At 32.5% G+C, this 12,392-nt stretch overlaps 1 protein-coding gene across 2 annotated transcripts in view; it reads right to left on the bottom strand.

Annotated features, from left to right (window-relative positions):
* The window catches only part of LOC129803144 (allatotropins-like), a 42,919-nt gene that overhangs the window by 16,251 nt on the left and 14,276 nt on the right, over window positions 1-12,392 (bottom strand). Inside the window, exon 1 of one of the 2 annotated variants that reach the window (XM_055849502.1) lies at window positions 8,230-8,492. The exons of the other annotated variant lie outside the window; for it this stretch is intronic. The gene's annotated coding sequence lies outside the window, so the exon portion shown is untranslated. Of the gene's footprint in view, window positions 1-8,229; window positions 8,493-12,392 lie in introns of those variants that run through there. 2 annotated transcript variants of the gene reach the window in all.

Below are 12,392 nucleotides of genomic sequence, written 5' to 3'. Positions count from 1 at the left end.
ACATTGGGAGGATCGAATATGTCAATTTTCAAGAATTTATGATTGGATTTATTATATTGGTTCTATACCTGTGCAAAAATATTTGCTTATACATGAAACCGCGAATTTCCTACGTAAACACACAAAAGCTTTTTTGTGATTTTTACTGCTGCTTAAGTAAATATTATTCGTAACCCGTGCACATTGTATAATGATTTTCTGTTTTACCCTGTAAAGATGCAATAAAATACTCTTTTCTTAAACAAACAATTCAATAAAACGCGATTTTGTGATGAAATAAAACATACCTTCATTCTTAATAAAACAATTTGTTTTAATTAAATATTGTTATTGAATTCGTAACAAATTTTAAACTTTATATTTCTTAGTTTAATTGTCTTAAGGCAAAGGTAATATCATTAAAATCATTATGAATAATGATATTCACCCATTAAGAATTTGAAAAGAGATATAGGGGAAGGGGAACATATAGCAACATGTAGGGAAAAAGAAAATTCAAAAATTCGATATCTTCCCAGACAAAATAAACCGAAATATTAAATTATGACAGTAAACAACCTTCATAAAACAACCTTCATTTAAAGCATTAAGTGATTTCAGCAAAGAATACGAAAAAAGAATTAGAAGCTTTGAGCCATCTTTTCAAAATACTTTACTTTATCGAGAGGAGATAGTAATTTAAACCATTTTAACCAAATCCTTTTCAAAACGAATTTACAGCCAAAACCGTTCACAACACATACGCATTTATTTGCTGTTATCAGAAACTTGCCTTTGCTAAAAATACAATGCATAAAATCCTTGGTAACACCACAAAAAGATACAGGAATCCAATAAAAGTACAACTTTGAATTTTATGGTTATAATTATATCAATTAGGGTAGGAAAATATTCAATTTCAGAGTTTCTATTTACGTTTAATGTAACTCAGATTTCAATATGAATAATAATATGTTTTAAGAATAAACAGGAAATTCTTTGAAATCTTCATCATTGAACCAATCGAGAGCATTTGAAGTACTCCAAAATGCCAGATTTTACTCTAAGAAAATTGTCTGGCCGCATTGTGTACTTTAAGTTCGTGAGTCAAATTATTCTCCCTATCCCGAAAAAAAAACGTACGTTTGCTAAACCAATTTGTATGAAAAAACGTACGACTTTCTTCGGATCGTAGGAAGTTTAAAAGTTCAAGTACAAACATTCTGACCTTTGATGTGATAACAAATCATTCGTTCCAGAAAATATTAATTTATTCTAACAATAAATGCCTTGTTAAATACCTATTAATCAAAAATAATGATTTTACGTAATATAATACAATAATAATTTGACTGGATAGAGAAAATTAGATATAAAAATACGTCAATTAAATTGGCAACAATAAAGCCATTGTTAGTCAATTTCATGAATTCTTTATGTGGCATCTCGAAGCTAATTAAAAGGCCAAATAACTCAATGAAACATCCTGATTTATTAATTCTCATAATAATATTTGTTAAATTGGCGATAGGAACTTTATTAATTAATTTACTGCCGGAAATATCAAAGTTTGAGGGAAGGGGAAATTCTACAGCAATGAACACAATTGCAATATCAAGATTATGGTACAAGCAAGTGAATATTTTATTGTTAGAATATTTTTATAATTTTATGAAATTTTTCTGTTAAAATTCTCTCGAGATAACAATATCTCTCGGTTTTATAAATTTCTAACATTTCCCACTTTGTATTTCCCAAAAAACAGTTTTTTTTTCAAAAAATCTTCACTAATCAGATAATGCCTGAGGCACTGTGTCATGCTGCTTGTTCACCCATCCGTTACCAAACCTAGGCCAAATAGTTAGAGATAACAACTTAGAAAATTGCTATGTTTGAAGGAAGACAACTTTATAGCTTTAGAAAGAAATGTCATTATTCTATCAAAAAGACATTTTTTGACAAAAGTTTGTCCATAGAAGTCTTTGGTTAATTCAATAAGGTCCATTAGCATGATCTATGTTTCCCTCCACCTCTTGCCTTTTCTTTTATTGATACTGTCATGTTTTAGAAATCACCTATCTGTACTATCTATATACCCATGATACCTATATACGTAAGGGGTTCCTGTGGAAATCCTGAATGCCAAAATCCCAAAACCCAAAATTCAGAATGGATCAAAATCCCTAATAGACAAAATCCCAAATGGGTCAAAATCCCGAAAAGCCAAAATCTCGAATTTGTCAAAGTCTCAAACGCCAAAATCCAGATTCTGCTGAAATTCTACTGAACGCCAAAATTCCGAAAGCCAAAATACCAAAAACAAAAATTCTAAACCCCAAAATTCCGCATAGGGTTATAGATATTCCCAGGAATGCACCGGCGTTTGTTTGAGGCAAAGGGAAGTTTTCTGTATTTTGGGAAAATTATTCTATACATTATCCTCCCCTATAATTTCGTCCCTTTCAGGATTTTGACCATTCGATATTTTGGCTCTTGCGATTTCGGTTTTACAGAGATTTTGGTTTTCGGGATGTTGACCGACATCGATACGAAAATACTGCTAAATCATTCATAATAACGAGTTTTCGAGATTAAAGACTAAATTAAAAGATTATAGAATGCGTATTTTGCGTCCAAATGGGTTATGTTTGGGCTCATTGGAAAGGTCTTGGATTCTCTGATATATTGGAACAGAACCCAATCAGTTATGAACCGGTAATATATCGATAAAGTATTTATATAATAAATTCAATAGTATTAGGGGGAGTTGGGGCTACTTTGAGCTGTGCGGCTACATTGTTATACGATTTTTTCGCAAATTTCTAATGGAAACTGGGTTTTAACATGATGTAATTTAGATAGACAAAATAATTGAGGATTTAAATAAAATAATTGAAAGGATCAGCTTCATTTAGAAATAGGCGAAAAAGCCGTTTAACAATCTAACCCCACAACTCACAGTAGACCCACCTCCCCCTACTGCTAAAACTATTTTAACTTGTAGAGAAGTAATAAGGGACAGATAATCCTAACCGGCTTATGTAGGTGAGATTCTTAACGTGAGCTAACTCGGAGTGCATGCAAATTCGATTTAGAGCTGAAGTTGGGAGACGCCATTCAGTTATCTTGAATCAAATTCGTGAAATTATACAAATTTTGTATTTAAACCAAAATATCAAGGATTTGGATGAACTGACAGAAAAGTGTTATATGGGTGAAATGTAGACCAGAATGTTCTCTATAATTTTGCCGTAGAACTTGAACTCATCGATTACTCAGAAGCCAAGATAAGCGAGGTTTTTTTGTTTCTTAACTCGTTTTTTCATCCAGAGTGCCCCAAGTAGTCATTTGTTGAACTTCAACTATATCAAAGAATTGTTGTATTTTGCGGGACTTTCCATTTAAACCCCTATTTTAAGTGGCTTGGTGGAGTAGAGGCAGTCAAATTGGCATCTGAGTGATTTCAAAGCGTTATTATGGGAAAAATCAATTTTTTCACACTTAAACGGCAAAATCGGAGTGATAGCGTAGTCTGAGCGGAAAATGATGTATGGACGAAATGTAGAGACAAATATGCTCTACAATTATGTTGAAGTAATCATCAAAATCGGTTCAGCGACAGTCGAGATAATTGAGGTTATGTGATATTGAAATTGGCTTTTCGACTGTGGCGCCCCTGGTGTTGGTTCCACGAAGTTCAAATATTCTAGAAAGTTGTAGCATTTGGTGAGATCTTTCGTTTAAGCCCTCATTCATCAAAATCGGTCACATAGAACCGGAGATATGATTTTTTGAATTTCGTGAACTTTGACCCCTCATATCTCCGGTTCTATTGAAACCACAGCGCGCATACGCACCATTTTGGAAACGTCCTAGACTGGACTACAACATACTAAAATTTCATTAACTTGCACAAAGGAATTTTTGAGAAAAATGACTTTGAATTTCGATGAATTTTGACGCTATCACAGCGCCACCTGTGGTGACTTTTTGAACTTCCATCTGAAAGTGCTCATCGAGACGAAACCAAAAAGGTAAAATTTAGGTCGCTATGTTAATTAGAACCGGAGATAGAGGCCGGTCAATGTTCGAACTTTGACCCCTTATAGCTCGGGTCAGGGGTTTTAGATCGACTTAAGGTTTTTTTTGTTTGATAGGTATAATCAACGGCTACAACATACTAAATTTTCAGCCCGATGCACAATGGAATTTTTGAGTTATTTAACTTTTAAGATTTAAAAATTTTCTTTTTAATAATAGCGCCCCTAGCGGTGGTTTTATGAACTTGCGATGTTAGAAGGGGAGGTGGCATTTCACGAGATCTTTCCAAAAAGCCCTCACTTTTTAAATTCTGACAATTAGAACCGGAGTTATGGCCATTTTAAGAAATTTTTTTTGGACCCTTATAGCTCGGGTCAGGGGGGTCGGGGGATCTTAAGTTTGGTATTGATGGAAAGCTCTAAGGCCCAGCTATAACATACTAAAATTTGAGTCCGCTGAATGCCATAGGGGCGGAGCTATTGAGAAAACAAAAAAAGGGTGGTCTTCAAAATGGCGGAAGGAGGGGTGGGGGGTGGGGGGTCAATGCACCAAGTTGCAATTTTCACCCGATATATAACCTTTGCCGAAAACCGCAAGTCGATATCTCTTTTAGTTTAGGAGCTATTAAGCTCCAAAGAGCGGCCGGCCGGCCGGCCGGCCGGGAACGTAAAATAGCCATATATATATTCGTGATCAGGAAGTGGCGAAACACATTTTGGCCAAGTTTGAGGTCGATCGGACGACATGAAATTTTGTTAGGATTATAGTAGGTGAGATTGTTAAGAATCTCACCTAAATAAAACCCGCCATAAGCCACAAGGCTCTACTTTGACAAAATTCCTGCTCTTTCGAGATAATAGTCTCCTTATCAGAACCAGGACCTCTGAGGGTAGTTAAGATGACCCTCAAGCGAGTATCTTATAGGATTATTAGAAACGAATAGGTATGAGAGTAGAAAAAGATAGAAACTCTTTCTCTTCTTGGAGAACCATCGGCGTCGTGCAGTTCAGACGTTTTTAGGAATAGCTCTGCGCGGACAGTTTGAGGACCACTCTAGTTTTTGTTCATAACCCGGTCCATTCCCCTATTTAAATAAATCAGACCTGTGCTCGTTAAAATTCGTGTAATATCGGAAATTTTGTGTTGATAATTTTACTGGAAATTACAGATAGCCATACTGGTAACACTAATCCCGCTCATTCACGGTGCCATGATAAATATTTTTGCGCCAAAAAGACATAACAGACATAAAAACTCATATAGAAAGAAATTGTCTTCTTGATATCTTTGTCGGAAGACGGATAGCTGTTCACTACACACCCTTTTACTTGAATCTTGCATAAATACAAAAAAAAAAATCAAATATCACTTCAAATGCAAAGTTCTTAAATCGCGCGCAATTCAACTGTGAGAGACAGATAGAGACACAAATAACTCACTTGACAAACGTCTGGCGGCGCTGCAGTTGCAAAAAATCTCTGAAATGCGACAAAATATTTTCTTCTCTATTTTATCCTTATTAGCAGGTCGTGTCCCTTCTTGTATTATGTACTTTTGCATTCCTTATTAACCAAAATAGTGTTGTACAAAAGGGTTTTTCTCAAACCTATCCTGAATTTTGGGACAGCTCAAAAGAATATGAGTCTTCCAGCTCAAAATTTCATCCCAATGTTTTTGTTGTAATATCGACAATTATTCACAATTGACCCAAATAACTGTATTCAATTAAATTAATAAAATGATTTTCTTGTGAAAATGACTGTACTCTATAAGGAATTAAACAATTTTCACATTAAAAAACCTCTCATTTTCGCGGCATTTCGAAGAATGCCAACAGGCACTACCAAATTAACTTCTTTTAGCTCAAGCCTGAAATAAATACAGTTAATTCCTCTTGCCCCCATAGACTGATCTATTGAGTAGTGATTCCAAATAACCCGGTTTTCAGGATAGATGGTGAACCGGTTTTGAAAGACATTGGAAACGGTTAAACGATTAAAAACCAGTCTCAAAATATCGATTAGATTATTGAATTTTGAGCTTTATTCAGAAATTAATATTTAATGATAAATTTAACATACAAATATTTTTGTTTTCAGATATAGGGGAGACCGGGATACTTTTAACCAGCAAATGAAGTTTCTTTTTCGAGCAGTATTTGTGAAAAAATGATAAGATTTGTCCAAAATTTTTATGTTTCATAAGAAGCATTAGCATATTGGCTGTATGGTAGTTCAAAGCTCTAAAATCCTTGTCTTTTTCTAGAGAGGATAATGAAAAAATATGAAACATTGGCTACAAGTACCCCGGCTAGGGTAGATAGGGGGAAATGGGGCACCTTTGAAAGTGGGGCACCTTTGAAATTGGGATTTTTCACCTATTTTTAAATAAAATTGAGCCCTATCGTGATATAAATTAGCTGCACAAACAAACTGAGAAGCTACATTACTTTTTGATATGGCTCAATTCCACTTAAACACAGGAGAAAAATCTTAATTTCAAAGGTGCCCCACTTTCAAAGGTGCCCCACTTCCCCCTATAGCCATTTTTGGGGTACTAATAGCCATCATAGTTTTCCAGGCGAAATTTTAAACTGTAGATACCAAATGTTTCACTTGGTACACTGAACCCCACTGATGTCCATTGATCTTAATTCTAAGATAACCCAGCGAGCACAGTTATTTGAAAAAGGCAGCATTTTCACCATATTTTTGCTGAGTCGATTAGCAAAAATATGCTGATCGGTCAGTAGTTCTCGAACAAAAAGTGCTAACCAAATGTATGGATATGGCACTGCCTCGCGAGTATCGTTTTAGGGTTAGTTGTATTCAGCTGAAAATACATAAGTTTTCAGCGGGAAATCGATTTGCATTTGTTACACGCTGGGAAAGGAAGCAGATTTAAATTAAATTTAAATTAAATTAAATTAAATTCATGTCAAGCCTGATAATGTTTGATACGTTTGATATGTTAAAAGTTAATTTAAAATTAAGTTCAGGTCAAAGGAGAGATTTTCTACAATCTCATTTTTATTTGCAAGGTAACTCGTGATTGATTTTAAAATTAAAAACAACTTAATGAAGTTTTATATTTTCAGTTAAGCTTAGTTATCGTGAAATTTAGGGGAAAGTGCCCACGCTTGATACAATTGGAAGCTTCGTAATGATTAAATTTTTCCTATGTTTCTCAATAAACTGGACTCCGCAATATATTTTAAAAACTGGCCAATTTCCCATAGTTTTTAAAATATGGTTGCGATGAGTTACACATATATTGTGAAACATAGAAAAATTAGTCATTACGGAGCTTCCAATGGTATCAAGCATGGGCACTTTTTTCCTATTACAATTTAATTAAAAGAATTAATAAGATTCGATACGTTCGATACTTTAAAATCAAAGAAAGAGTATCAAATTAGCGGTAAAGTTCTGATTTTATGTTCTAAATCTAAAGGTTAAAAATTATCTGAGACCTGTTCAGAACATTTAGTTGGAAAAAATATAGAAGAGTTTACTTTTCAACTAATAAAATAATGGTCTCATAAGTCACTGGTAAAGACAATTTAAAAAGGGTTAAAACAATCATATTCTTTACAATTTTATTGCTTTGAATTAAGATATTTCTTCGGAAATATAAATAATCGTAAGGGATCAGATTATTCTGGAAGATTCTGGAATTAAATTTGATATATTTTAAATTGATTAAATAATTTATATTACATAGAAGTTCCATTAATTATATTAGTTTCTATCCTATTATATGCAATAATTTTCCTTTGAATGTTCAATTTGTTTCGGAATTTTCAATGAAAAAATAATTATGAACGTGACTGTTTTGTTAAACTTTGTAGATTGTTCAATAAATACAACCCACAGATTTTAACCAAAAAGGAAGGTTCCTTTACAAAATTCCTGATAAAATTGAGTGTTATTTGGAGGAGTAACATTAGACTAAGCGGAGAGTCAAAAAGTTTGGTGAACTCTTTCACAAGCAAAAAGTGAACACGCCTTTTCCAGTGCAATTCTATCTTCAAAGAAATCACCTCACTTGAACGAGTATGTGTACATAGGATCACTTTCAAGGAGCAGTGTTATTTTCATGGTGTAAAATTTTAATAAAAAAGAACTTCAACCATATTTTATAGCTTTTTGCAGTATCTTCTCAATAAAAAATTCTTTTGTGCAATAAAATTGAGGACGATTCACTTACTTGAATTATATTTAGTTTTTGAGGTTCTCGTGAGTTTTACAGTAAGACTCTGCAAAAGATGTCCTTCGTGTACACAACTTCTTTGCAATTTCTCGCTAAAAACACAATCCCCCGAAATTTTTACTATAATCTATAATCTCTTGAAAATTGTGTAGATTTCAGAGAAAACTCAATCACTTGCACTCTGGATCTAATCTTAAATCTTTGGCACGCTATTTGGTCGCAAGAACTGCGTCACGTTGAGAATTTTGTGTGGAAATGCTGCTCGATGTGCAAAAAGACATCCTTATATGCTGCTCACAGTATCTGTGAGGCGGGAAAATTACACGAGCTGCCGCGAATGTAAGGGATCGGCCGAAAGGATCTGCCTGTACAGAATTAAGATTCTCTTTTCTCTCTCTCTGTCTCTTGCATTTGTGTGACGTCATAGGGCTTTTCATTGGGCGGTACATTGTTCAGGATCACACTTTCTCTCACGATATACATAATTTTCTGTGGGAGGATTTTTATTAATCTACTGGTTAGAACATGGAGAAATCTGCCAAATTACTTTCCTCCTCCGGAAATGCTTAGACTTAATCATCATGCATTAAATTACTGGGCAACACATCCAGCTGTTATGATATTTGTCCGCTTGGTTTGTTGAAGACTTAAATGCCCACACTGGAAACAGTAATCAGGAACTGGATAGTTTTAGTCACAAGAATCAAATAAAAATATGTGTAATTACAAAAAAAAACACCTATTGTAAACCATACTACTTGTGAATGGAACTTTCTAAGAAAAAAATTAAAGTCATCTATTTATGGTTTATTAGAAAATATTGACCTCAATTCCAAGCCAAAGAAAGCTTAAAGGACTTAAGCTAAATCTAGTGGCAAATACATTTCCTGTTGCAAGGTAAAGCACCATTAAATGCTTCATCTATTCAAATCTTGCCTTATTCTTTTTTTTTAATTCAAATATTTAAAAGGTCTTCTCGCACAGCTTTAAAATTAAGGAAAATGATGATTGATATTTCCACTTCATCTTCATTATTGTGAAGTTTGTTATATTTCAGGTTAAAGCTTAAAAAAATTTGATGCTTTAAGATTAAAGATATTTATTGAAAAATACAAATAAGCGTTTAAAGGTTGATTTAAAGATGTAACGATTAAATTCTTTCACGTCATTAGGGTCATATATGACCCGGGGAAAAATTTTTTTTTGACTATTTACATTAATTGAAATCTATCTGTTTGAGCACGACATCGTAATAGAAGGATGTAAGATTCTTGGCTAATTTTCTCAAGACCCAAGTTATTCAGGAAAAGAAAATATTTGAGATCAAAAATCACGAATTTCGAACTTTGTGAAATGACTTTTCTTTTTCAAAATTTTTTATATTCATTTATTTTTTCAGCAAAAATTTCTTGTGAAACACAAAATAGAATATGCAAAGATTGTATTGCATATTTTGATATAATAAATCTCAATATTCCAGAAAACGCGTAGAATTTTTCGGGTCATATATGACCCTATTGTCGGCAAGGGTAACAGTGTTTCGTCCCAAAATCTATAGCGAAATGTAGTTGGGACATTGTTTTTCTTTCTGAAATTCAGGTGGGACATCTTGCTCCTGGACATTTCATCTTATATCTGATGAATTATAACATATTTTGCAATATTTTAGAGTATTCTGCAAGCGTCCCATATTGTGCAATTGTATTGTGTGTAAATAAATATGTGGATAAGTTTATTTTTGCCAAATACCACTCAAAATATTGTGACAGAGACTGTTCAAAGGGATTATCAGGAAGATTCCTTGATCACCAGGAGTACAGTGTTCATCAAAACAATCAAGTTTGCCATGGTTTTGGCCAAATTAATAACTTCAACCAAAAAAGGTCTTAGAAAGCCCGTGATATAGATTTTGAAAATGGTATGTATACTTCCCTTGCCGACAATAGGGTCACAAATGGCCCGGAGTTTTTTCGAGTTTTCACGCAATGGAAAATTTTTTCCTCTCTGAACTATTATATTTGATAATAAAGCATTAGGAAAAACTCAATTTTACATTAATTCACTTGCTGAATAAAAGTGTGACGCGAAAGAGTTAAATATCATAATTCAGAGGATTGTTTTAGATTTAAAAAAAGAATGATATAGCCTAGATTAGCATAGTGAATGAGTAACATTGACATGCAATATCGTAGTGCTTATTATCTTGATTTTACAGGGATTTGCGAATTTTAAGCACTCTAAGGTTACCTGTAAAAAATCTCAGCTGCTATAAACTTGTCCGTTCTTAACACTGGATATGTCAATTTTAAAAATTTTCAATTAAAAAAAAATCATTTATTCATCATTTATAATTATTATTATTCATCAAAATCACTCGCATGATACACAATTCGGTTAAGTTGAATAGTCTATTGCTTAGGTCATGAAAAACCGAGATATACCAGGATAAGATCTATTAAAAAATCAAAAAAGGCGCTTTAGATTTTGACATCACAATTTCAAAAATCTTTTTTTTATTTTGTTTATTTTTGCACACCTTGCGTAACCTAATGTGTAGAGACCATAAGAGCCAACAGTCTTGCCTATTGCGCAACTGAGATCCCCTCAATGAATTAAAAAGGCAAAACGTAAAAAATGTCTTGTCCTTAAAGGGTTAAAAAAATCACCATTCATAACTTCATTTTACTCAACTCAATTCATTTACTTATACTAAACTAATATGGACTTATTATTGTTTAGGTGTAAATATTCATAATTTAGATTATATATAGATAATTCGTTTGTTTGTTCATTTTCCGGAACAAAAATCAATTTGCACCATTGTTTTACTATATTTATATATAATATAAATACAAAAATATTTATCAAATTTATTTATTGCTCAAATTAGAAGCAATAAAGAACTCCCCACCAGTATTGATAGTGTCTTCTCGGAATTAAATCTGTTTTCCTGAACAGTCCCCCGTCATTGATTAATCCTTCCAATAGAAGGTGCTATTCTGTCAGTTAATAAATTATTAAATTTAAAAAACAGAGAAATATTAAAAAAATTGGTTTTGATTTTTTTTTGATACTTGATATAAATGAATATTCGTTGAATTTTCATGAGAAAAGTAACATCTCTGTGTATCCTTCTATTTTTTAAAAGATTTTTTAAACATTTAAGCGTAACAACTACTTTTATTAGCATTTGAGATAGATTTAAAAGAGTTATTATTATTAAACTTTTATGCAAAAATATGTTTTAAATATATTTTAATATTCAGATAAGTTTTGGAATTTTAAAATATCTTTCACTTGTATACAGTAGGTGTCATAATTTTGTTACGTCTTGTATGTTGAGGAAACTGGGTGGGAAAAATTCTATAAAAAAAATTTCTTTTTAAAAATTTTCTTTTTGCAAATTGGTTGCCTGTAATCCGTAGATCTTATTAATGTATTTTATAAATAATAATTAATCTAATTTCATATGAAAAATAATTGTTTGCCAAAAGTTGATTATTTTTAATTCGTCAAAAGTTTGTTACGTCAATTGGAAAAGTACCTCAAAAAGATGAAATAATTAACTAACTTCTTTTAATTCGGTTATATTTTGAAGTTATATCATTTAATAAGCAAATAGTACATTTGCAGATTTTTAAAATTTTCAATGGTCAATATATGCATATAAATAAAATGATAAATAATAAGAAATAATTTTTTTTGTTAATTTAAAATTTAGGTTAAAATGGCATGTTACAATAAGTTAAAAGAAGACATATTGTCCAGAAATACTGCCGCAATGAATCTGCGTCGTCTGCGTCAGAAATTTTCTATATTTTGGATGGAAAATCCCTGCAGGATGTACATAAAATCGACAAAATTTATAGTGATTAAACATAAGTACATGTGGAAAACGCTACTGGCCAGACCCAGGGTTTTGATTCTGAAGGTTGATAACTGCATTACAAGTATCTCTGATAGTGACCCCATGATATCTGTTCCAAAAATTCAAAGTCACTTGGTTACCGAAGGGATACAGGATACTTTTGTTACAAAAATTAAGCTAAAATTGAAAAAATGGCAAGAATGGTTGAGTGACTCCCGAGATTTCATGGGTAGGAAAGACTAATTTGGTTAAAATGTTGCAATTTAACTTTTTTAACGCGTTTTGAGTAGAA

The sequence above is a fragment of the Phlebotomus papatasi genome, chromosome 2 (genome assembly GCF_024763615.1).
Source record: "Phlebotomus papatasi isolate M1 chromosome 2, Ppap_2.1, whole genome shotgun sequence".
NCBI lineage: Eukaryota > Metazoa > Arthropoda > Insecta > Diptera > Psychodidae > Phlebotomus > Phlebotomus papatasi.
Note: the sequence above shows the minus strand (reverse complement) of the source record. Positions and strands in the feature narration are given on the sequence as shown.